The sequence below is a fragment of the Ornithorhynchus anatinus genome, chromosome 18 (genome assembly GCF_004115215.2).
Source record: "Ornithorhynchus anatinus isolate Pmale09 chromosome 18, mOrnAna1.pri.v4, whole genome shotgun sequence".
In the NCBI taxonomy this organism is placed as follows: domain Eukaryota; kingdom Metazoa; phylum Chordata; class Mammalia; order Monotremata; family Ornithorhynchidae; genus Ornithorhynchus; species Ornithorhynchus anatinus.
In genome coordinates this window covers 34,564,018-34,588,698 of record NC_041745.1, presented here as the reverse complement: position 1 = coordinate 34,588,698, position 24,681 = coordinate 34,564,018, and the positions used below count along the sequence as shown (strand labels likewise).

Genomic DNA, 24,681 nt, shown 5'->3' with positions numbered 1-24,681 from the left:
TTCTGCCTATTTATTTCTGCTTTATTCTTAGTTGTGTATATAAGGCATTTCTTAAAGCCACTTTGGACTTACGGAGCTTTAATGGACTAGTAAGCCAGCATGGGCTTGTCCGAGTTTCTTGTTTACCAAGCATCTTCTTATCTTTCCACAGAGCTATTGACCTACTGGACTTAGTACCTTTAAAAGAAGTTCAAACTAATTGCACTACTGTTTTCCAGGCTGGAAAAATATCTCTGCAAGTGAAACTCTCTAGGGTTTATAAAATGACAGAGGACAGGGCGGGGAGGGGGGACGAGGGGTCTGTTTTCACTTTTAGATCTAATTGGGTTTATAAGTAGAACCTAGGATTTCTAATTGACTTGATTTCTGGAAATGAAAACCCACGCTTTTATTATGGGAAGCTTCTTTAGGCGCATTTATTATTATCAAGGTTCAAGTCCTGCTGTGAAGATCATGTTTTTCCCCAGGGCTTTCACTGTGATTTTACTGCTTTTGCAGACAATGTGATAAGGTTAGATAGGTAACTTAACGGAACCGGGGCTCTCGATTCCTCATGCAAGTTGGAGAGTTGAGACTCCACCGAAGCGTAAACTGCGAGATAGGGGGAGAGCTAAGGACACTTGTTTACAGATATTCAATAACTGCAAAGGCAAGATGATTTGTGAAACTTCATATACTGTGGAAAAGATAATAAATTGGAGACTTTTTTGTGTTTGGGATTGTACTGGTTTTAGTTAATGATCCCACTCCGTTATAAGCACTTGATCTGGTTTCCTGAAATCTGTGGTAAGCTGCACTGTTGCTTTATTGCAATATAAATGATAGTTGTATTTTTTAAGTAATGGTTATTAATGGATCTCTTCCATAATGTTCTTCTTTCTAATGTTTGTCATATTCTTTATGTAGTTTGAACTGTTCAATGTTCTAATATCAAGAAATTTAACTTAATTGTGTTAATAAATGTTTGGTGTAATTTTAGGATTCGTTACAAACTGACAGACCAGTTGTAATGATTTTTGAACAGAAGAGTATTTTTTCATCATCCACAGGCTTTTGTTGTCATGGAACAACAGCCACGCGTTATATGAAATCATGTATCTGAGGGGTTCTAGTGTACACCTCTTTTCGAAACATCAGTGTAAGTCACGGGCCCAAAGTGCGTGCTGGGACAAAAGGTCTCAGCGGAGAGCATGACGTGTCTAACCGAGTGCTTTACTGTAGACTACGTGAGAATGCCAATTGGTGGACTAGACTTCTTTGAAGATCACTCAACAGAAATGCTTCTCTTCTCACGAACGTCCACGGTGGATCAGGTTCTTCTTCAGATGGTGAAAACGAAAATCTCCTGTTGTGGCCGTGAGGAAATGTTAGGGAAACAGGGAATTAAAGAAACAGGAAAGTCTGTTCCCCAGTGTAGTCTGGGAAACCCTGAAGTGCCTCGGTCCCGTACACGTGCAGCATTGGATCTGGGTAGGCAGAAGACTTCGGAATCGTCGTTAAAGCCGCTAAGGACTGGGAATGGTATAGGCTGTTCCGAAGGGGAGAGTGAAAGGGTGTCTGATCTGGGAGTGCTTGGGCTGTGCAGGTTTTGCGAAGGTGACCTTTCACTGAGGGAGCAGGAAAGTGAAAGGTAATCCATGAAGGTTGAGTGTTGGGGTAAAGTCGGTCCCCCAGCTACCAGGGAGAGTAGGGGCACAAGAGCTGAAGAAGAAGAGTTCTCAGGGACTGTAAGTAAAGTATTACCAAGTATTGGCTCTCTGCAGTGGCCTCCGCGGGCAGAGCAGCGGTTCACCCTGCTGCCAGCTGTCTGGCAGAGAATCAGCTAGCAACCCAGTGGTCGTTGGCAGACAGTACCACAGTGGGAGAAGAGGAAGGGCTTCTTCCCAATTTGGTGACCACTCCCTTTCCCCTTCCTCACCTCCTTGTTCCCTATCCCTCTTCCCTACCTCGACTCCTTTAGCCTTGGAGGATGGGAAGAGGCAGGACCCCCCAATCCAGTTGGCCGGTCCCAGAGCAGAAACCAGGACCCTTGGCCTCCATGTCTGGAAGTGGCTGGAGTTTAGTTTGGCGGCAGTGAAGCCTGGCTCCATGGACATCGTCTTCCGTAATCTCTGTGGAAGCACAGTCTGGCCTAGTGTCAGCCTCCAAACGGAAGAAGCATAAAGCTTTATGGACTAATTCATTTATGCTCCAGGTAAGGAGCCACAGCAGACCTCGGTCATGACTTACCTCTCCAAAGTCTGATGCAGAACAGTATTTTCCCTGTTTCTAAAGGAGATCCTTTTATTGTAGAGGCTCTTGGGGATGAAACCTGCAGTTGGCACCGCTAATGCAAGGGGCGTGAGTGACTTGGCATCATGATATCCAGCGCCATATTCCAAGGTAGCCCTATAATAACCAAATTGCAACCAATCAATTGCATTTACTGAGCTCTTACTGTGTGCAGAACACTGTACTAAACATTTGAGAGAGTACAACACAATATAGCAGTTCCTGAAAGGGACCAAGAGAAGCCAAATCAAGGATTGCTTGTGAGTTATCAAACGGCTGCCTAAGTTTGGGGATGGGGCTGTGGGCAGTCATGGAGCTGCCCCAAACCCAGCAGGAGGCCTCTGCAACAGCCAGCCGGAAGAGAAGTTCTGCTCCACATATACCCCTCTCTCCCCTCCCACTCCTAAGCTTTTGAGGTTAGGGTGATTAAAATTTCAAACAATCAATTGTAGGTACTGCGTACTTACTATGTGCGGCTTGGAAAAGCACAATACAACAGAATCAGCAGACATGTTCGCGGCTCACATGAGCTTACAGTGTAGAGGGGGAGATAGACATTAATGTGAATAGTTTATAATATATAAAGGTACCTACAGAAGTGCTATGGGGTTAGGGGTGGGGCAAATATTAGGCTTTTCACTGCCAGTCTTGAGTTTTACCTGCCTAAACTTTGCAATGTGCTGCTCTACCCGCCCATTCCCCGCTTCCCTCAGGGTCCTGAGCAAACTCCTAGCGCTCTAACCCCTTCCTTTGATCAGATTGTCAGTCCCTGAGTCTTCCTGCTGGATCAAGACTCGTTTTCCATCACCGTCATCATTAGCATCATCATCACCATCATCATGTGAATTAGCCTTCGGGTCTCGACATCTACCCGCAAACGTACCTGGGATATGTTAGTATTTCTGCTGTTGCTTGCAAAATTCCATTTTCCCATTATGGGTTTATATCGTGTTCTGTTACCATATGGCTTTATCTGAAAATTCATTTGGGGCCACCTCTGTCCTGCCTTTTTTCCTGCACCCATCTTAGGCTTTTCAAAGACTGGTAACGAAATGCTCCTCTTTGAGATTTATTTGAAAGTTTTTACTCAAGATCTTCTTCTTCTTCATCTGCAAGCTGAGTTTTGGCCTCGTTTCCATTCGTCAGTATTATTAGAACAAAAATTTGAAAAAAGAGAAACAATATTTCAGATCTTTGCAGTGTAATATTAAGCCACACATTTTTGACACACTATAATTGCCACCATTTCTCTGTCCATGAGTGAAAACAATTTCTCCCGTTACTTCTGCTGGCGATTCCTCCTTCACATTTTTCCACATTACTTCTGGGGGTTGGCTGAGACTTTGCTGAACCTTAGGCTTGGCTAGCAGATTATAGACTAGCAGATGGCTCATCGGGGATCGGATCATTTAGGTCTTTTCAGTTGATCAGATGAGTCGATCAGATCAGTTTGTGGAAATGCTTGGAGAGCTCGATGGGAGTGTGGGCCTGGGCCTGGATCCAGCCAATAGTGAATTGGTCAACTTGCCGATCCCTATTTAGCAGTGGTGTTCACACTTGTCAGTGAGGCTGTCTCTTCATTTCGTACAAAAGGTAGCTGTCTCATTTTCTGGGAGGGGGAAACAGGAACTCCAAACATTTGGTATCATTGTGTCATTCCTTGGACCGGAAGACCCCACACGCAGTCCTCTTCATTTGGTTGAAGATGTAGGAGTCAAACCAGGAGAAACAATGTGATCTAGAGGATAGAGCATGGGTTTGGGAGTCAGAAGGACCTGGGTTTCTAATCCCTCCCTGCCACCTGTCTCCCGTGTGACCTTGGGTAAGTCACTTCACTTTTGTCTCCCTCAGCTACCTCGTCTGTAAAATGGGGATTAAGACTGTGAACCCCTTGAAGTACAGGGACTGGATCCAACCTGATTAGCTTGTATCTCCCCCAGTGCTTAGTACAGTGCCTGGCACAGAGTGCTTAACAAATGGGATTTTTTTTATAAAAAAGGCCCAGTTTGGCCCTGTTTTCCAGAAGAACCTGGGAGACCAGGCTACTTATGCCCCTCAGGTGATCTGGGAAACCCACCTTGTTTTGCCATCTCAGGGGCCTCCAAGCCATCAAGTGGATTCCAGGACCAAGTTAAACCTCTGAGGTTGATCCTCAATCCCAAGAGATTGTAAACTGCATACCGATTGTATCTATTTACTCTATTCTACTCTCCCATGTGCATAGTACAGTCCTCTGCACACGGTAAGTGCTGGGTGACATACATCCAGAAACAGAATTGAGAAGCTGCGTGGCCTAGTGGATAGACACGATCCTGTGAGTCAGAAGGGCCTGGGATAAATGATTGCCCAAGGTCATACAGCAGGCCAGTGGTATATCTTGGAATAGAACTCAGATCTCCTGACTCCGTCTTGTCTTCTTTCCACTAGTAACTCCAAGTAATCATCATGGTCCACTCTTTCGTGAATCTGTCTATCCAAACCCCCCGACCCTACTGACTGTCGACTGCACAACTTCCTGTGGGAACATTCCTTTTGCTGACCACCACCGTGTTAAAAAAAAAGAGAAAGGTTTCTATTTGTCTTCAACTTCCCTCCCTTAAACTTCTATAGGACGTCCTGGAGATGGTGGATTTGGCCAGTGGAATTCCTCATTGACCACATTCATACCCTTCATGATTTTGAAGAACGAATCCTACCGTCTCAGCTTTGAAAGACTCTATTTTCACACAGCAGCCCCTCCTAGCACTCCTTCCCCCTGCTCATCGTGGTTTGCCACTCTCTAGACTGTCTGGTGTTTCTGGGTTCTCCCCAGGATGCGGAGGCCAAAGGAGCCTGCAGACAGAAAGTGCCCATATGGGGATCGATCATTCTTAGAAGGGAAGATCGAGTTGGACTGGGGAGAAGGAAAATTGAAGGAAGGATTTGGGCTTTTCCCTCGATCTGACCACTGAGGCAGAATTGAGCAAGTGGTGCAGGTTGGGTGCTGTGTTGTATACAGAACTCTGCTGGTTTCTCTTAATGAATTTTTGAAGCACTCAATTCTCTTAATAATGGAATTTCTCAAGCACTTTAGATTTCCCTCAGCCTGGAGAAAGAAGGTGGAGCATTCCACACTGGAGTGAGGCAGTGAGGTGAGTGATGCTGTTAGAGAGGTCACCCTTTCGGTGGTGGTGATGGTGGCCCCAGGTCTCTTTAACATCGAGAGGCAGATTTACCTAGTGGAAAGATCGTGGGTTTGTGACTCAGGATCTGAGTTCTAATCTTGGCTCTTGCCTGCTGTTTGACCTCTATATGTCACTTTACCTCTCTGTGCTTCAGTTTCCTCATATAAGAATGAGGATGAAAATGCCCGCTCTCCCTCTTAGACATAATTTAACAGAGGTAAGGGATTGCATTTGATCTATCATGTTTTAACAACCCTGGCATTAAGCGCAGTGCTCAGCACATAGTAAACATTTAGTAAATACCTTCATCATTATTATTAATGAGGTCAAGCCGTCGAGCTAAAAATAGACGACCCCATCAGAATGAAACCACCCTGTTGCCTAGCCTCAATCAAATCCCAAGTTAAGCCACAAATTCTGCAGAACCCGAGTCCCAGAAACTCAAGGTCTAGTGGAGTGTGGTGGCCCAAGAGAAGGTCAGAGACCTCTCTGCATTTTTATAATCCTGCCTGTCACTGATCAAGATTCCCAAGAAACTGCTTTTCCCGGACCAGCCCAGCAGAAATGATCTCTGTGGCAGGACGGGTACAGGAGATGTGTGTAGGAAGCCACATCAAACCTTGAAATGGTCTGTATTAAGAGGCCTGACCAAAGCATGTACCAAAAACATCAGGGCAGAGCACAGGTCCCTGCTGAGAACATTCGACTTTCAGAAAACTTCGCCACAAAGTTACTTGGCTTGATGTGCCCATGTGGCATGTCGGAGTGGACGCTGATACTTTTCCAGTCACTGTCACTAAAAAGCCGGTCTAGGTGGTAGATCTGATCCTAGTCTACATCCTAAGCTTCAAGATGCAGTGAAAAATTTGGAAGTTGGAGCAAGGGTTGTGTCAATTCCTGTCCTTTTGACCTACTGGAGATTCCCTAAAGAAGAATGTGCTGTTTTGCTCTGTTTTGCCTCTAGATGTCAGAATTATATAGGAGATCGTTTGGGCCAAGAACTTCAGAGTTCTAAATGCTACGGTTGATACAGAATAATCAGATTAGACATTCACTGTTCCGATCCTCCGGGTAAAAGAGGGACGGGGTGGGCGGAGAGGTATTTTATCCCCATTTGACCGATGAGAAAAGTGAGACACAGGGGAGTAAGTGACTTGTCCAAGATCAGTCAGTGGTATTTATTGAGTCCTTACTATGGGCTGAGCACTGTACTAATTACTTGGGAGACTATACTACAACTGAGTTAGTAGACAGGTCCCCTCAATGGGCAGCGTGGCTCAGTGGAAAGAGCACGGGCTTTGGAGTCAGAGGTCATGGGTTCAAATCCCCGCTCTGCCACTTGTCAGCTGTGTGACTTTGGGCAAGTCACTTAACTTCTCGGTGCCTCAGTTACCTCATCTGTAAAATGGGGATTAAGACTGTGAGCCCCACGTGGGACAACCTGATTCCCCTGTGTCTAACCCAGCGCTTAGAACGGTGCTCGGCACATAGTAAGTGCTTAACAAATACCAACATTATTATTATTCTTATTATTATTGCTTACAGTCTAGAAGACAAGTGGACCATCTGGGTCCAGAACTTTGGTCTCCTGATTTTGAGTCCCATGCTCTTCCCACCAGACCGTGCTACCCGTGAGCTTCATCAAAATGCTTTGAGACTTCCAGCACAGACCAGGGACTGGAAATGAACCAGGATAAAACTGAAGCTATCTACCATCTACATCAGGGAAGTCTTACACACAAGCAAAAATTTTCATCAGCAGCACACAATTTAATGCTTTCCCCAGATTTCGCTCAGAGGTAGCGCACAGATAGAGGAAGTGGAAAACAGAATTTTAAAAAGACAGCATGGCATGGCTCTTAGCAGATAGATGGAATGAGGGGATGATGGGGCAGCAAACTTTCTAACACATTCGAGGTCGATAAAGCTCTTATGCCATCCGAACTTTTGGCTGTGAGTCTTGGACCTTCTAAAGAAGACTCAGCCAGTTTATTGAGGCATTTCACCAGTGAAGCGGCATGTCCTAATGGAAAGAGCATGGGCTTGGGAATCGGAAAGTCACGGGTTCTAATCCTGACTCCCCCACTTGTCTGCTGTGTGACTATGGGCAAGTCACTTCATTTCTCATTGCCTCAGTTACTTCATTTGTAAAATAGGGATTAAGATTGTGAGCCCTACGTGGGACGTGGACTGTGTCCAGCCTGATGAGTTTATATCTACCCCAGTGCTTAGTATAAGGCCCAGCACATAGTAAATGCTTAACAAACACCAATTCCTTTTAAAAAAGAATAGAACTAAACAATATATGGTGGGGTAAGATCAAAACAGTGATATCCTAGAGAGCATTTGATATACTTACATTGAGGCGATGTCTACCGCCAGGTAGGATATTTGAGGAGAATGAATGATAGCGGGATACTCAAATACAAATGGGATTTGTTAAGTGCATACTATGTGCCAGACACTGAACTAAGCACTGGGGTAGATACAAGATAGTCAGGTTGGACATAGTCCCTGTCTCACATACGTCTCACAGTTTTATCCTTAATCTTCAAAGCCTTATTGAAGGCACACCCCCTCAATGAGGCCTTCCCCGACGTAAGCTCTCATTTCCTTTTTTCCCCACTCTCTTCTGCAACTCCTTGACTTGTTCCCTTTATTCATGCCCCGCCCAGCCCCCCAGCACTTATGTTCATATCCATAATCTATATTAATGTCTGTCTCCTCCTCTAGACTGTAAGCTCATTGTGGATGGGGAATATATCTGTTATGATATTCTGTCGTACTCTCCCAATCGCTTAGTACAGCATTCTGCACATAGTAAGTGCTAGATAAATACAAGTGATTAATTCCCATTTTACAGATGAGGTAACTGAGGCACAGAGAAGAAACTTGCCCAAGGCCACACAACAGAAAAAGGACTGTGGTGAACTGTGAGCAAAGGAGGCCAGACAAGTGAGCAAAAGACACAGTAGAACACATCCTCAAACACTGCGACCCAGCAGTGAGCGGTTGGGGGGGACATTGCAGTGAGCAGTCTAGCAGGTGGCAACGGGGAGAAGGATTGCTCTTCACGGGTAGAAGCAAAGACTGGATTTCCAAGAGACGGATTTAAAAAACAGAAAGACTCTGAATAGGGAGAACATGTCGGCCCAGGAACTATTTTTATGTACACATCATATCTGTTTTACTCACTGGTCTTCTGAACCATGCCTGTGCCCAGGGGAAGGATTTCACTGGCAGTAATGTCACTGCCAGAAATTTTATTGTATTCTCCCACAGGCTTTCACTTGGAAAACAAAGGCCAACCATGTGCATATTTTTTCTCATGACGTCCCCACTTCGTCAGGGATTCTGGGAAATCTCCCAAGCCCTTAGCTGACAAAACAGAATCGCCATGGGTTCTACACACCAACTCTGAACGGTTCCCCAGCCGAGCTAGTTTCAACAGTGGCAACTATCCTGTTTTCACCACGGGTCCGTGTGATCTTGAACGATATGACTAACTTTTAGTACCCAGAAATGGTTTCCTGATTGAACACCCACAGCGAGCTAGACTTCAAGCATGGAACAGTCCCTGCCCTTCTGGAGCTTAAATTGAAGAAAACTTGACAGGGAGTAATATCCTACGTGTAATCCACATCCCACAGAAAAGCAGTGTGACCTAGTAGGTAGAGCACGGCCCTCGGCGTCAAGAGGACCTGGGTTCTTAGCTCCCTCACTTGTCTGCTGTGTGACCTTGGGATACTCACTTCACTTCTCTGGGCCTCAGTTACCTAATCTGTAAAATGGGGATTAAGACTGTGAGCCCCATGTGGGATATGAACTGTTTGTATCTACTACATGCCAGTACAGTGACTAGCTTATAGTAAGTGCTTACCAAATGTCAACAAAACAGACCAAAAACAAAAAAAATCAGGCAGCCACTGCTCTCTCAATCGTTAAAGCCCTTCAGAAATTACATCTCCTTCAGGAGGCTTTCCATAAGTTCTCATCTCCTCACTCTAATAATAATAATAATGTTGGTATTTGTTAAGTGCTTACTATGTGCCGAGCACTGTTCTAAGTGCTGGGGTAGGTACAGGGTAATCAGGTTCTCCCACTTGAGGCTCACAGTTAATCCCCATTTTACAGATGAGGTAACTGAGGCACAGAGAAGTGAAGTGACTTGCCCACAGTCACTCTATTTCCTCTGGTTCTGCCGCATTAGCAATTCTGTGTCCCACCCTTCCTTTAGAACCTAATTTTATATCTTTAAAAATTGTACTTCCCTCTCCCTAAAATTTATTTGAGTGTCTGTCTCCCACACTAGATTGTAAACTCTTTGAGGGCAGGGGTCACCTCTAATCATTTTTTTTTTGTACTCTCCCAAACGCCTGGCACACAGAACAGTGTCCTGCCCAGAGTAAGTGCTCTATAAATGTGATTGATTCATTCACTGATTTACATACTTCGAATAGCCCTATATCCAGGACCCCGCTGTGATAGATGTTGAAATAGCAAATAGTTTAGAATGAGAAGGGAAAGGGAGAGAGACACCGATATTCCTTCAAGTTCTGGGAATACAATGAGCTCATAAAAGGACTGAAAGTGAAGCACCGTAATGCTTTTTTAAAAATTTTTGTCCCTTGGCCGAGGTTCTGGTGTGCTGTTTTGCTCCCTATGTGCCACTAGATGGTAGAATTGCTCAGGAGATAGTGATGGCGTAAGGCTTCAGGGACCAAAAAGAAAGTTAAATCTCTAATTTTTCCATGTGAATTGTTTCTAAATCGCCCCCCTTATTTCTCCACTAATGTCAGATGTATCAGCAAGCAGGTAGGATCCATATGCTCCATTTTTTGGAAGGCAAAAGGGACAGACCTCGTCGTCGAAGCTGCCCGTGTCGATTAGGAGAAACGGAACATATTGGGAGGCTTAATTGCCACAGTCGCGCTGCCTTTTCCTCCCAACTTGTTGTGCATTAAGCCGCCGCATCTGCAGCACAGGTGGAAAACCCAGCTTTTCCCTTCCTTTCGCTCCATCCAGTTCCCGAAGCTGAATACTTCTCGTCTGAGCAATTTCTTTCCGTCGTACAGAGAATTAGTTGTAACGTGAGAAGGGGGAAGGGTGTGGGCCAAGGGCTAGGGGTCGTGGGGGTCTGGGAACCACTTGGGAGATGGGGAGAAGGCTCCCCGATCTATATAAAAATGAGACGGGAAGAAACTCTATCTGTTAGGTTCATTATAAAAACATGGAAAATGCTACAAGAGGCAAAATGATGGGTGCGTTAATTAGATTAATGGTTTGAGAACAAATCCATTTCAGAGAAGCTAATTAAATATTTCATATTGAGTTATTTTATACAATTCGCTTTGGTGTGTGGCAGGCAAATATTAAGTGTTCAATTTTATCTTCGGGGCCGTACGGCAATACTTCATTTCCTTGCTTTAACTCGGAGGATCTGGAACTTTAGGTTTTCCGAGGGCCGTGATTTCATCGATCTGTTTATTCGTTTAAGACCCGTGGGAGGTGCAATAAGTAGTTCCCTCATTTCATCCTCAGGATGATTGAGACGAGGGAAATCATATAAGTGTTAAGTCAAACTGACCCGTTCTGGATCTGGACTAGCCCAGAATAATAATTAATAATAGTAACTGTGATACATGTTAAGCACTTACTGTGTGCTGCAGTGAGCCAAGCACTATACTAATCCCTGTCCCACGTGGGGCTCACAGTCCAAGACGGAGGGAGAACAGGTATCAGATCTCCATTTTACAGATGAGGAAACTGAGTTACAGAGAAGATATCTGACTTGCCCAACGTCACTCAGCAGGCCAGTGGCGGAGGTGGGATTCAAACCCAGGTCTCTTGAATCCCAAGTGCCCGCTTTTTCGACTATAAGCTTTGCTGCTTCTCATGCCCATTAGTTCCAACAAACGATAGAGGGGAGCTTCGCACTCACTCTGTATTCTTTCAAGAATGTTCAGAAGCCCCTTCTCTGGGCTGAGCACTGTCAGGTGCCATGGAAAACAAGGTTCTTACAGCCTAATCAGGAAGGTAGGATGGAGACTGACCTTCACCAGGTGAGGAGACACTAATCTTGAGAGGTCATGGTGGGGGCAGGTTACGCGCAATTCCAGCCAGTGAAGCAGCATGGCTTAGTGGAAAGAGCACGGGCTTGGGAGTCAGAGGACATGAGTTCTAATCCCGGCTCTGCCACTTATCTGCTGTGTGACCTTGGGCAAGCCACTTAACTTCTCTGGGCCTCAGTTACCTCATCTCTAAAATGGGGATTAAGACTATGAGCCCCACATGGGACATCCTGATTACCTTCTATCTACTCCAGCACTTAGAACAGTGCTTGGCACATAGTAAGCACTTAACAAATACCATAATTTTTCTTATTATTATCATATCCCAACACACACCTCCTTTCACCCGGCTCAATACAGCCCTCACCAAGTAAGAGAATTAACTGTCGCCCTCGTGCCAAGGACAGCCCGACAACTGAGGACCATGGTTTATCCAATCATCAGTAGTAGAAGTACTTGTAGATGTAATAATAGTAATATCTATTAAGCACTTATTATTTGCAAAGAACTCCAATCGATAGCATTTATTGAGTGTTTTCTGTGTGCAGAGCACTGTGCTAATGACATGGGAGAGTACAATACAACAGAGTGGTATTGAGGGCTGGGGAAGAAGTTCACCGATGGGATATAGATTGTATCTCTGACTCCCCAAGAGGTTCATCATATAAGAATAAAGTATGGAGTAGAGGAGCGTAGGGATAGAAGTTGTAGAACACACTGCCCCTCCCTATTTAACATCTAGTTCCTTTGGAGCTATTCACTTGGGAAGCTGTCTTGTGTGGGTTTAACACGGTGTTCCCCTGGTGCTGATTTCCAGAGTGCAGGAGAAACTGATTTTGCCTGGGAGCTCTCTGCCTGCCACAGAATCATCTTCACTCTCAGCGTCTAGGACCTGAGATGCCAACGTCTCATCTGGAGCATGGGGAATGGGAAGGGGGTAAGGTTTCCCGGCCAAGGGGTATGGACAGATTTCTAAGAGCAAATAGGCTAGAAAAACCTCAGTTTTGTGTTTTTTATTTTTTTTCACCCACACTGGAAACTCTGGAGTCAGAGAACTGTAATGGGAAAGTACGGGAGTGCCGCTCGCACCACTGTGAGGACCATCGCTCGCCAAAGCGGGCACCTATGGGTTGGACAGGGGAGACTGGGATGGGGCTCTTCGCTTTGGGTTTAGAAGTTCCCTCTAAAGGGTTGGGTCTCCTGAAAGGCTATTTTCCTGCGGACAGAGTGCTTGATATTTGATTCGCTGTCGACGAGGGACGGGAACTGCCTCCAATCTGTCCTGTACCTACCTACCCCAGGCCTTAGCTCAGGGATCGACCCACAGTGAACGCTTAACACATACCAAAGTTTTATTATTATTTTGATTCCGAGTACCACGAGTAACCACTGAGCCCCGAGTGATTGAATTCGGCTTCCAAGGCTCGCAGAAGGCCTTAGGAATGAGAATACAGCAGAGCCGATCGGCCATCTTCAACCAACTCCTTATTTCCGCCCAAAACTCAGAAGCCATCTTCTGCCCAGAGGGCTGGCTTCACCATCAGCCCCTTTTCCCTGTCGGTCAGGAATCCCGCCACCTCCTCGACCTTCGCAATCAGGAAGAATAAAGCCGCCCTCGTTATTGAGTAAAATTTAAACCCTTCTCCCAGTTGTGCAGTTGATCCGAATGAAATCTATTTCATTTGCCTTACTACATTGTAATCTGTGATATATGGCGAGGGGATATGAGGACTCGGGGGATTTTGACACTCTGCATGCTAACTATTTCCGCGGCAGTGCGACTATCCATCATCGTGGAAGCCTTGAAGGTCTGCCGGTACTAAAGCTGCCGTGCGCTGCTTAATACGACAAGACCGGTGTTTCCACAGATCATTCATACAACAGCTGCGGCGAGAAAGGTTAGAGCGGACTGAATCCTGCTGCGCATAATCATATTTCTTAATTTGTTCTTCCCCTTCAAACAGAATATTTTGAGTCTGAGTGGCACGATAATTTTATCGGCAGCGAAGCCTTTGTGCTGTCTTGCTTCCGTGGTTCAGCGTGATTTAGTGGGAAGAGCACAGGACTGGCATTTTGGAGACCTGGATTTTAATGCTGGCTCTGCCACTTGCCTGCTGCGTGACCTTGTGCAAGTCACTTAACCTCTCTGAGGCTCAGTTTCCTTATCATGTCCCTCACCTGTTTTCCCTTTCCTCTTAGACTGTGAACCCTGTGTGGGACAGGAGCTGTGCCCAATCTGATTGTCTTATATCTACCCCAGAACTTCATTCATTCATTCATTCAATCAATCAATCATTCAATCGTATTTATTGAACGTTTATTGTGTGCAGAGCACTGTACTAACCACTTGGGAGAGTACAATATGACAACGAACAGACACATTCCCTGCCCACAATGAGCTTACAGTCTAGATGGGGAGACAATAATATAAATAAATCAATAAATTACAGATATATACATAAGCACTTAATACTTTGCACATATACTTAATAAATAACCTTGATTTTTTTATAGCTTTTGTAGCCACCTGTATTCCAAACTGAAAAGGAGGTGCTTTCTTCTTAGTAGAATGACTTTCCAGCCTGTCTCAGCCTCTTAGTGTTTCCACGATTCTTGTAATACGAAGAGTAGCTATGGGCTCCTCTGGTCTCTGGATTTAAAGCTGTTCCTTATTCCCAAAGCCTTTACCATTTTTAATTAATTGACATGACATTGCCCAGGGGACTGTAAATGAAAGCTCGATTGTGTACTTGGCTCTGTCGGAGATAGTGGAGGAGCGGGAAGGAGCCCTCAGCCTCCTCGCTACGAGTGGCCGAAAGACAAGAGCCCTGAAACGAAACAGGGTGCTTGGCATCTTGCAGGCCACTGGATACCGAGCCACCGGCAGAGACGTGATCGGAAACCAAAGTACTTCGAGTATTCGAGTTCTTAGTCTTCAAGAACCTCCAGTGGTCGACCAACGACCTCAGCATCAAACAGAAATTCCTTACAATCAGCTATAAGACACTCAATCACCTTGCTCCCTCTTTGCTTATCTCTCTGATTTCGTACTACGACCCAGACCAAGTGATTCGCTCCTCTAACACCAACCTACTCATTGTACCTATATCTCATCAACCTCATCACTGGCTCCTCACCCAACTCCTGCCTCTGGCCTTGGAATGACCTTCTTCTTCATAACTGACAGATGATCACTCTCCCCACCTTTGAAGCCTTATTAAAAGCATATCTCCTCCAAGAAGTCTTCCCCGTTTAAGCCCCACTATGTTCTGCATCAGCCTTGAACTTGGATTCACACCCTGTATTCACCCTTCTCTGTCCTCAGTCCAAAGGCACTTATGCACAAATCCATACTTTGTAATAACTTCTGTTTCCTTCTCTAGACTATAAGCTCCCTATGGACAGTGAACGTGTCTATCAACTTTATTATACTTTACTCACCCAGGTACTTAGTACAGAGCTCCACACACAGTACTATGATTGATTGATCTTAGTCCTAAACTCGCAGTGCTTTCATTTAACCCACAGAATGGATGAAAGTGTGCATATCAGATAGATCCAGGAAGGGCCTTTTATCCTGCTATAAGTCCGGTGCCTGGAGAGACTGGACTTTCTGCTTGGACCCCAGAGACTCGGAATACGTTTAGCCATTGGTGGGGCCAAATATGGATTTCTTGAATTGGATTGATGTCGGCTCTGATCACTTTGTCTCCCCTAAATGGTCAACTGGGATGTGATGGTTGTTCCTGTTCTGTTGTGGTGAACAAACATCTGGTCTCCCGAGAACTAAGCATACTGATTGAGTGAAATCTCATTCTAAGTTACGGCTCATTTTAAAAAATCCTAACCACAAGATCCTCCCCTTCTCCTGCTGAGATTTCTAGGGACTCTGCAGAAACATGAGGGAAAATGGGATGAAATAAATGGATTTTTCAGGGCAAAAAATTATTCCAAGAGACAGTGAGACTTTGGTTGATTACCAGTTTTTTTTTTAAAGTGGTATTTACCTGGTACTGTACTAAGTACAGTACTGAGCACTGGGTAAGATACAAGCTAATAGTCCATGTCCCGCATGGCACTCATAGTCTTAATCCCCATTTACAGGTAAAATAACTGAGGCACTGAGAAGTTAAGTGACTTGCCCAAGGTCACACAGCAGACAAGTGGTGGATCTGGAATGAGAAACCAGGTCTGACTCCCAGGCCTTTCCACTAGAGCACGCTGCTTCTCAGTTGAAGATTTTGCTTCGATTTGTAAGGAAGACTTGTACTGACCGACCATGCTAGGAACTGATTGGTAAGAGTTGGGAATGGTCTCTAGCAATGAAAGAGTGGATTTTGATATATTTCCTAACATTTAAACCCCTTATCCAGTCCTTTTTATATTTCCTCAGATGTGCCCACTTTTCAGGAGAGTCCCACCATTCTTGGATGTAAGATATGAATGATCATAATTCTTTTTTAAGGGAACGATAATGGTGTGGTAATGGGAATGGTAAACAGAGATAATGGAAGCCTTCCAGAAACCAACTCTCCAGGTCCCCAAGTTAGTATTTCTGCATTGTGGCAGGGACCCTCGGGGAGGCTGAACTCTGCAAATCCCTAGTTAATTTGAAATTTTCTCCTGCAAGCTTTGCCGGTCACTCTGGGTTTCCCTCCCCTACCCTCTTTCTTGCTTCTTCTCATCCTGCCCCCAGAAGGGGATACTGCCTACAACTAGCGTATTTTCCCCAGAAATTGAATGTTTTCCTCAGGCCACTGGACTCGTCATTGCGGCAGGAGTGTAGCTTTAAGTTCTGTTTGGAAAAGGAAATCTCCATTTGTCTCATAACTATGGACCATGCTGTAAAAGCACAGAGACCGGGCGAGGGTAATGCCAGATTCTCTGCTCCTTCTTCAGCTCCCTTTTTCACACTCTTTGAGCTGTTATTGAATCTGGTTTCTGCTTGGGGAAAAGTGGTATTTTTATCCCCCTGAAGATAAATGAAGTCTTGTTTGTACAAACCAAGTGCAAAATGAATGCTTTCAGATGATACTTCACCTTAGATACGAGAACATTATCTCTAAAAAAAAAAATATCAGCGGTGTCGGACCCCGTGGTCCTGCCTCTGGGAGGAAGGCTTGCTGTTCTAACGGGTCAGGAGATTGGGGATTATTTATGCTGCGAACCTGACTGCTAGGAGATCTTGGATGCATTTTTAATGTCAGTCAGCCTCAAAGACGCATTAAACCACAGAGGTTGTTTGGCCTGGGGCAGAGAAACCTACACCTTTGAGTCTGTGGAGGGTCATGAACGAGAAGGACACTGACCAATTGTTCTTCGGTCCACAGCAGGATAACATAACAAAACAAGCTGGATTCCCTGGAAGAGAAAGTTTGGCTAGACAGAAGGAAGAAATTGATTGAAAGATTAAAGAACGAAACTGACTATACATGGAGGTGGTGGATGTTAACCCTGCCTGACCCTATTTTTCCCTTTGAGTAGGGGCATCCACCTTTCTTGGCTGGATTAGAGGCAGGGGACTGGACCAGTTAACCTCTATGAATCCCTTCCAGTGCTAGGATTCGAAGCCCTCCCTGATCGTCGCTTCTCATGGATTTGGGGGATGGATAAGAAAATAGATTTGTGTTACCCTAGGGAACGGCATTTTTCAAGGGCAAATAATAATAATGTTGGTATTTGTTAAGCACTTACTATTTGCAAAGCACTGTTCTAAGCACTGGGGAATACAAGGTGATCTGGTTGTCCCATGTGGGGCTCACAGTTTTAATCCCCATTTTACAGATGAGGTAACTGAGTGACTTGTCCAAAGTCACACAAGCTGGCAAGCGGCGGAGCCTGGATTAGAACCCATGACCTCTGACTCCCAAGCCCGGGCTCTTTCCACTGAGCCCTGCTGCTTCTCGTGTAAAAATGTCAAAATCATTTTTACAGTCTGATTCTAGTCTAGCTGGAAGTGACACAGTAATGACTTTAGAGAGTTTGCTGAAAACTAGTTGTCTGGTTTTATTGCACACAGTCAAGTCTTTAGTTGGTGAGTCCTTTTCGCACTTGGAAAGATGCTTTCATGTCCAGTGTCTTTATTTTATGGATTTGACAGTGCTCTGCACATAGTAAGCGCTCAATAAATACTATTGAATGAATGAATGAATGGCCTCCTTCCACCTTGGCTCTTGTCTTCAAGTTCCACAGCTGGGAAGCTGTTCTGGTGTTTCTGAGGGCGTGGGACAAAGTTGGGAAACCAGCGGATCCCCCAGGGAAAGCACTCTAGGTTCAGGTGTCCTGGGAAAGATGGCTCCCTAATGGTGTGTTTGACATCATCACGTTATTCAGTGTGCTTGGGCTAGCGTATGTGATGTCACTTCCTCTGTTTGTTCAATATCGACCTAAGCCATCATCCACTCTGGGGAAAGAGGAAAGTGATAATAATAATAATAATAATAATTATGGTATTTGTTAAGTGCTGGGGTAACAATAATAATAATAATAATGTTGGTATTTGTTAAGTGCTTACTATGTGCAGAACACTGTCCTAAGCGCTGGGGTAGATACAGGGCAATCAGGTTGTCCCACATGAGACTCAGTCTTAATCCCGATTTTACAGATGAGGGAACTGAGGCCCAGAAAAGTTAAGTGACTTGCCCACAGCCACACAGCTGACAGGTGGCAGAGCGGATATTCGAACCCATGACCTCTGACTCCCAAGCCCAGGCTCTTTCCACTGAGCCACGCTGCTTCTCTGAGTCACGCTGGGTAGATGCAAGGTAGTCAGGTTGTCCCAAAGGAGGTTCACAATTTTAATCCCCATTTTACAGATGAGAAAACTGAGGCATAGAGAAGTCAAGTGGCTTGCCCAAGATGACACCGCAGACAAGTGACGGAGCCGGGATTAGAACCCATGTCCTCTGACTCCCAAGCCCGTGCTCTTTCCACTGACATGCTGCTTCACCCAAGAAATCCTTTTCCTCGGGAGGCTGTGTACTGTGGGCAGGGTTTATGTCTACAAACTCACTTATAGTGTACATTTCCAAGTCCTTAGTATAATAGTCTGCACCCAGTAAGCTCTCAATAAATGCTTTTGATTGAAATACACTCAGAAGACCGATTCATAGATATACAGTCGATGATGGGTTATTGAAGGGAAATTTCAGAGTATTAGATGATCCATACAATCCTAAAATCATTAGGATGAATGTCCAGGAGGGCCAACAGCACATGATTTCACCAAGTGTACATGAAATATTGAATAATTTTACATCTTCTGACAATATGTGGTTACATAATTCATGTCTGTGAAAGCAGCTCAGTGAGGCTTAAAATAAAATACTAAACTGGATGATAAATATACTTCATGGCAAATGTGAAATTCAATAAGAAAAATTATAAAATGGGAAAAGATTTGGGAGAGTCCAGATCAATCAATCAATCGATGGTATTTACTGAGCATTTTTCTATTTGCAGAGCACCAAACTAAGCATGTGGGAGACTACAACAGAGTTGGTAGACATCTTCCCTGCACTCAATCAAATCCGAAAGGAGAGACAGAAGACAGACACTAAAAAAATTATGGAGAAGTATGTAAGTGCACTGGGGCTTAGGGTGGGGTGAATGTTAAATGCTTAAAAGGTACAGATCCTAATGCATAGGTGATTCAGAAGGGAGAGGGGATATGAGAAATGAGGAGTTATTTGGGGAGGGCCTCTTGGAGGAGGTGTGATTTTATTAAGGATTTAAAGGTGGAGAAAGTGGTGATGTGTCAGATATGAAGGGAAAGTTAGTTCCAGGCCAGAGGCAGGATATGGGCAAGGGGTCAATGGTGAGCAAGACAAGATGGAGGTATGATGAGTATTGGGAAAAGGTAGTTACTTGTCCAGTATTATACTGGGCGGTCTGGATTTCAGATGGTTAATTCCCTGTTTAGTCTCCATTTGGTGCCTCGTATTTTTATCTTTGGTGTACTTGTTTTCAGTCAATTAATCAATAATTCTTACTTAGGGCCTGCTGGGTGCTGAACACTATTTTAAGCACTTACCTTTTGAGCACTTGCTCTTCACCCTGCCTTCAGCCCCATGGCACTTACATACATAGCCGTAATTTATATATTTATATTAGTTTCTGTCTCCCCCTCTAGACTGTGAGCTCATTGTGGAGAGGGAATGTGTCCTCCGGCTCTGTCGTACAGTACTCTCATAGGAGCTTTGAACAGTGCTTTGTACACAGTAAATGCTCAATAAATACCACTGATTGACTGATGAAGCTTACTACCTATGGTTGAAAATGACCTAAAGCTCCTGGTCTCGTTCCGTCGCTGCTTTATTGCCAAGTTCCGCCAATCGACCCGGTCTCCAAGCGCTCAAGGACTTGGATGGCACAGTGACTTTGGAGGACTGGAGGGTTCGGGTCCCCGAGAGAAATGCTCCAATTTAGAGCTGATTCTGGCCACATCAAACAGACTGACACAAAATGGTGGCATCATTTCATTCATTCATTCAATAGTATTTATTGAGCGCTTACTATGTGCAGAGCACTGTACTAAGTGCTTGGGATGAACAAGTCGGCAACAGATAGAGACAGTCCCTGCCGTTTGACGGGCTTACAGTCTAATCGGGGGAGACGGACAGACAAGAACGATGGCACTAAACAGCGTCAAGGGGAAGAACATCTCGTAAAAACAATGGCAACTAAATAGAATCAAGGCGATGTACAATTCATTAACAAAATAAATAGGGTAACGAAAATATATACAGTTGAGCGGACGAGTACAGTGCTGTGGGGATGGGAAGGGAGAGGTGGAGGAGCAGAGGGAAAAGGGGAAAATGAGGCTTTAGCTGCGGAGAGGTAAAGGGGGGATGGCAGAGGGAGTAGAGGGGGAAGAGGAGCTCAGTCTGGGAACGCCTCTTGGAGGAGGTGATTTTTAAGTAGGGTTTTGAAGAGGGAAAGAGAATCAGTTTGGCGGAGGTGAGGAGGGAGGGCGTTCCAGGACCGCGGGAGGACGTGACCCAGGGGTCGACGGCGGGATAGGCGAGACCGAGGGACGGTGAGGAGGTGGGCGGCGGAGGAGCGGAGCGTGCGGGGTGGGCGGTAGAAAGAGAGAAGGGAGGAGAGGTAGGAAGGGGCAAGGTGATGGAGAGCCTTGAAGCCTAGAGTGAGGAGTTTTTGTTTGGAGCGGAGGTCGATAGGCAACCACTGGAGTTGTTTAAGAAGGGGAGTGACATGCCCAGATCGTTTCTGCAGGAAGATGAGCCGGGCAGCGGAGTGAAGAATAGACCGGAGCGGGGCGAGAGAGGAGGAAGGGAGGTCAGAGAGAAGGCTGACACAGTAGTCTAGCCGGGATATAACGAGAGCCCGTAATAGTAAGGTAGCCGTTTTGGGTGGAGAGGAAAGGGCGGATCTTGGCGATATTGTAGAGGTGAAACCGGCAGGTCTTGATAACGGATAGGATGTGTGGGGTGAACGAGAGGGACGAGTCAAGGATGACACCGAGATTGCGGGCCTGCGGGACGGGAAGGATGGTCGTGCCATCCACGGTGATAGAGAAGTCTGGGAGCGGACCGGGTTTGGGAGGGAAGATGAGGATGTGACCCTGCCTGCCTCAGTAACATGTGTGATGTTGCACTCATTCATTCGTTCATCAGTCGTAGTTATTGAATATGGAAGAACACAAAATAACCAAGAGACACATTCCCTACTCACAGCGAGTTTACAGTCTAGAGGGGAGATAGACATTAACAGAAATAAATAAATTACAGATTACGAGCTCATCATGGGTGGGGAATGCGCCCGTTTATTGTTGTATTGTACTCTCCCAAGTGCTCAGTACAGTGCTCTGCACGGAGTAAATATGATTGAATTACTCCTTTTGCTGAATCCAGAATTTTTGTCAGTGGTTGCCAGCCACCCTAAATCAGGGCCTCATGAGGTCTCTGCAGCTTTCTTCTACTGATCCTGCCCCTTACCTCTGGTCGGTGAAACCCAAGTCATTAAAAAGCTCAAAACTCTCCATGAACAGCCTTCTCACCCATCTGGAAATGTCCTTTCTGGTCCATGCCCTGTGTGTTCTTTTGATGTGCCTTCCTTTTCTATTAGGCAAGACCACTTTCCTTTGGCAAATTTGAAGGCATCCATCCACTACAGTCAGTTTTTGGGAACTGCCACTGAAATCAGCAAATAAATGAGAGCTGTGCAGCTACTCGCAAATATCTAAGTAGAATTGTACTGGGGCTTAAGGACGGAAGGGACCGGAATGTGACAGGAACTCATTGTTCTACCATGTATTCCAGTTCGACAAAGGTATTTTCAGCCTTTCATATTTGGATGTTCCCAACTGGGTATCCCAGGCCTTTGGGGAGGTCCCTACTGAAGGGTCACTTCCTCTAAGGGGCCTTCCCAGGCTAATCCCCCCTTTTCCTCAGCTCCGCCCCCCCATCGCCCTGATTCGCTCCCTTTGTTCTACCCCCCTGCTACAGCACTTGTGTATATATGTACATAGCTATAATTCTATTTATATTAATACCTGTTTACTTGTTTTGTTGGCTATATATCAATAATTCTATTTATATTGATGCTATTGATGCCTGTTTACTTGTTTTGATGTCTGTCTCCCTGTTTCTAGACTGTAAGCCTGTTGTGGGCAGGGATTGTCTTTATTGCTGAATTGTACTTTCCTAGCACTTAGTATGGTGCCCTGCACTCAGTGAGCGCTCAATAAATACGATCGAGTGAATGAATGATTTACCTGGGAGAAGGAAAAGAAGAAAAGCTTGTGGCCTCCTCACTGCTGAGAAGAGGCCTATCCCAAGTTGAAAGGAGAGTTCTCCTGGTGAACAGTGATCATGACTAGCAACTCGATGGTACTGTAGTACAGTGCTCTGCATTCAGTAAGCACTCAATAAATGCAACTGATTGAGTCGGGTGACTTTAAGGTAAGGGATTGAATTTGAGAGAGCTGGTGGAGGTGAGCTTCATTGAATCCCAGAAATGTACTTCTTTGAGCAGTAGACACGCTTGTCCCTGGATACATCACACGTGCAGATGAGACAAGCCAGCCTCTGTCCCTCTAGACTGTAAGCTCACTGTGGGCAGAGAATGTGTCTATAGTTATATTATACTCTTCCAAACGCTTAGTAAAGTGCTCTGCGCCCACTGCTCAATAAATATGATTGATTGACACCAAATGGGCAACAGTGCCCACTCACCACTAATTCAGGAGGAATATTCATCCTTAGCCTACCCTACCCTTCTCTCCTGTAGGCGAGGAAGAGAGAGTCAGGATCGTTACTTGTGCTAATGATAATATCACACAATAGGAAAATCTCATGGAACTTTGCAGTTCTTTTTCAAACACTGAGAATAAAATTGTAAACAAGTAGGAAATTAATGTCATTATCAGGCCATCTTGGTACCAGTAATTCTGCAAAAGGATCCTGAGAGAAAGCACTCAATAAATACGATTGATTGATTGAGAGGAAGTGGCTGAATATTAGAGTAGTGAAAGAGATATCGGTCATACTAGAGTGGTGGGCGAAAGACCTAATATGCAGTGGATAAACATCCCCAAATGAACATTCTTCTAATCACTCTTGATGCAGTATTATATGATTCACATTCGCACTTCTCTAATGACATCAAATAGTCAACCAGGTCACATTTAAGCTTGCCGGTCTATTTCCATCCCAACACCTGTTTGCTTCACCATCTAATCAAGCTGAAGTGACAGGGTCTGAGCCCGTGTTTGCTGTGCTATAGACAAATTTGTAGGTGAAGCTGAAATACAATGGAGAGGTCAGCACCTAGATCCTAGGGGCCAGTCAATCAATCCATCTGGCCTGGAACTCCCTTCCTCTTCAGATGCGACACACCAACATCCTCCCTATCGTTAAAGCCTTACTAAAATCACACCTCCTCCAAGAAACCTTCTCTTATTAAGCGTTCATTTTCCTCTACTCCTCCCTTCTGCATTGCCTGTGTACTTAGATCTTTACCTTTTTAAGTACAGCGCTCTGCAAAAGTAAGCGCTCAATAAATACAATTGATTGAACACTTTATTTGTGCAGAGTACTGTGCTAAGCATATTCGGGGCCTGAATGGAAGCTGCCAACTTTATTGTTTGAAAGTGACCTCAAGACCTGGGCCAGGCACTGTTTTTGGACATTGGATAGAGGATGGGCCTGAGAGTCAGAAGGACCTGGGTTCTAATCCTGGGTCCAACTGCTTGGCTGCTGTGTGACTCTGGGCAAGTCACTTAACTTCTCTGGGCCTCAGTGACATCTGTAAGAACAGGGAGTGAGAGTGAGTCCCATGTGGGGCAGGAACTGTGTCCAACCTGATTAACTTGTATCTACCCCAGTGCTTAGAACAGTTCTTGGCCCAAAGTAAGTGCTTAACAAGTACCATAATTAATAATATTGTATTTAGATGTTTACATTTGCCCTTGGGCTATCCCAAAATATTCATTCTAGCAATGGTCGAGGATAAAGATAGAGGATTCACCATCTTTCGAGCTAGGGAGTTGAGGATTCAGGGTCGGGAGGAAATGTAAACTGTCGATTTAGGTAGGTTTTTTTACCTAATGGAGCCTTGTCAGCTTTTCAGTGAGACACTGTGGGTAGCTTCCAATTGGGACTTGTGTTGCAGTAATCCAGCATGAAGTGCTACTTTGCTTCTCTTTTGGCGACTCTCCTCACCAACTGGACTTGTGGCAGAGAAGGAGGGACTGTTGTGCAGTAAGTATTCCCCTGAGCATTCCAGAGCCTGGACAGGAGGCTGGATTATTGGAGGAAAATGGAGGCCCAGTAAGCCCATGCCAAGTTCCTCATTGTGACGCAGAGTCAGTATCAATGCCTGTCTCCCCAGATCTACTGCTGTTTGGACTGAGGGGCAGCAAGTGAGACAAAAATTAAAACCTTAAATTCCACTTTTAAAAAAGCCCTTTATCTTTTTAAAGATGTTTTATAGTCATTTCATTTCATTCCATGTATTACCCTTTAGCCACTGTATGAGAACATTCCATTATAATCTACTAGATTGTAGGCTCCTGAAGGCAGGGATCTGTCTACTGACTCAGTAGTGTTTTCCCAATCGTAAAGTACTTTCTCAGCACACAGTGCTAAATAAATGGTGTTGAATGATCAATCCTCATTACCATTGTCTTCATTCATATTTTTTGCACCCCAACT

General features: G+C 45.0%; 1 long non-coding RNA gene across 2 annotated transcripts; it reads right to left on the bottom strand.

Moving 5' to 3' along the window:
• Positions 1-703: 703 nt before the first annotated feature.
• LOC103171477 lies at positions 704-24,265 on the bottom strand. 2 transcript variants are annotated; one of them, XR_005661034.1, is made up of 5 exons: positions 24,072-24,265; positions 3,155-4,009; positions 2,230-2,388; positions 1,947-2,111; positions 704-1,345 (listed from the first exon to the last, which is right to left on the bottom strand). It is a non-coding gene; the product is annotated as an uncharacterized LOC103171477 (long non-coding RNA). The 2 variants fall into 2 exon arrangements; XR_486805.3 differs by lacking the exon at positions 1,947-2,111.
• Between the last annotated feature and the right edge of the window lie 416 nt (positions 24,266-24,681).